This window comes from Monodon monoceros, unplaced genomic scaffold (genome assembly GCF_005190385.1).
Source record: "Monodon monoceros isolate NGI ecotype Baffin Bay Population unplaced genomic scaffold, NGI_Narwhal_1 Super_Scaffold_12, whole genome shotgun sequence".
NCBI classification, from domain to species: Eukaryota; Metazoa; Chordata; class Mammalia; order Artiodactyla; family Monodontidae; genus Monodon; species Monodon monoceros.
Window position 1 is genome coordinate 165,262,016 of NW_021703768.1, and position 2,140 is coordinate 165,264,155.

The following is a 2,140-nucleotide window of genomic DNA, read 5'->3' on the forward strand; positions in this document are numbered from 1 at the left end:
CTTGTCCTAGTTTCTTTTGCCCCCAGCCCACTAAGGTTGCCGCCTCCTGAATTTGGTATTTATTATTCTCATGTGCTTTTAAACTGTTGCTACTTAACATGTGTCACTTTAACAAGACACAGTTTCAATTTGCATGTTTTCAAATGTTACACAGACTGTGCACCATAAAAATCATCCTGCATCTTCTGTGTTGCCTTTGTTTTGGTTTGGTGCCAGTGTGTTTGTGTATGCATGCTTAAAAGTAAGTCTGAGGGGCTTCCCTGGTGGCGCAGTGGTTGAGAGTCCGCCTGCCGATGCAGGGGACACGGGTTCATGCCCCGGTCCGGGAAGATCCCACATGCCGCGGAGCGGCTGGGCCCGTGAGCCGTGGCCGCTGAGCCTGCGCGTCCGGAGACTGTGCTCCGCAACGGGAAAGGCCACAGCAGTGAGAAGCCTGCGTACCAAAAAAAAAAAAAAAAAAAAAAAGTGAGATTTTTCCCAGTAGATAATCCTCAAATCTTTAAATCTGATGCTGCAGGAAGATGCATCTCACGTAACTTGTAGCTTTGCCACACGATTCTGTTAGCCACTGTTTATTAAACTCTTAATGTGTTCCAAATGTTTATCGCTGAAACCCTTATAATAGTCTCATGTTTTAGATTTTATCACCTTGCTATTGGACAAAGATGGGTTTTGAGAGTGAGTGGCAGTTTAATGATCACCCCCACTGGTAAGAGCCCAGATTGAAACCCAGTTCTCCAGAACGTAGGTGTTAAGGTGTGTGCTCTAGTGTGTAGCCAGTGACAGAGCCCTGCACAGAAGGGCTGAGCGATGTGAGCAGATTCCCACTGTCTCCCTTTTGTGAGCAATGTGACAGGTGTCCCGAAAAGGAGCTCCATCTCCTTCCCAGTCAGTTGGGACGAAGTCCCAACCCTTCATCCTTCACCCACTGCTTCCCCCCAGCCCTGCTCGCGCCACCAGGCCTGGATACTCCTCAAAGGCACTGAGCTTGCTCAGACCTCAGGGCCTTTGGCCAACCATTTCAAATCCTTTGCCTTTTTTTTTTTTTTCCGGTACGCGGGCCTCTCACTGTTGGTGGCCTCTCCCGTTGCGGAGCACAGGCTCCGGATGCGCAGGCTCAGTGGCCATGGCTCACGGACCCAGCTGCTCCGCGGCATGTGGGATCTTCCCGGACCGGGACACGAACCTGTGTCCCCTGCATCGGCAGGCGGACTCTCAACCACTGCACCACCACGGAAGACCCCTTTGCCCATTTTTTAACTGGGGTTTTTCTGTCTCACTGAGTTGCAAGAGGTCTTTGTAGATACTGGATACAAGTTAAATACTTTCTCCCAGTCTGTGGCTCCTTGTGTGCCAATTACTATTATTGTTGTCACTATTAATTCATTACTGTTATTACTACTCTTATTATTAAGGGGTATGGGCCCAACCCTTAAGGGCCAGGCCCCCATGCTTTCAAGGAGCTTCTGGTTTTGGAGTGCAGGTAACTGATTCAAGGTGGTAACTGCATAAACCTTCTCACTGAGGGCAATAGGTCGTAATCAAGGGACAGCAAAGGTCAGAATTTTTTATTGGAAAGACCTCCGGGCAGAGCAGATGAACGGTTCTCACCATTCCCCTACTGACCTTGGGCCCTGGAACCTCACACATGCGCACACGCGCGCTCAGAGACCACAGGCTCCTCCCGGCGGTGCCGGCTGCGCGCGCAGCCCCTAGACAGCCCAACCGCCACTTAACGGCCGCCCCCGCCCCGCTGCGCGCGCAAGTTCCCAGAAAGAGGCGGGGCCAGGAGTGCGCACCGCTGCCCATCTTGGGGGCGGGGCATTCCGGGGGCGGGGGAGGCGCGTGCGCAGAGGGCGCGAACAAGAAGGCGGGAAAAGACGGAATGGAGCGGCAGGGAGTACGCTGCGCTTGTTTCCTTCGCGCGGGCGGCGGGCGGCGGGCGGCGGGCGGACGGGCAGGGAATGGCAGCGATCTTGGGCTTCCCCGACGAACCAGAGCCCTGCCGTTTGTCTCCTGCCATCGCGGCCCCTCCTCGCCCGACTGGGCTCCGATTTCCTGACTGACCTACCGGGCCCTGACTAACCGACTGATTGTGTGACTGACGCACTGACAGCCCAGGCAGGACCGACTTCCACGC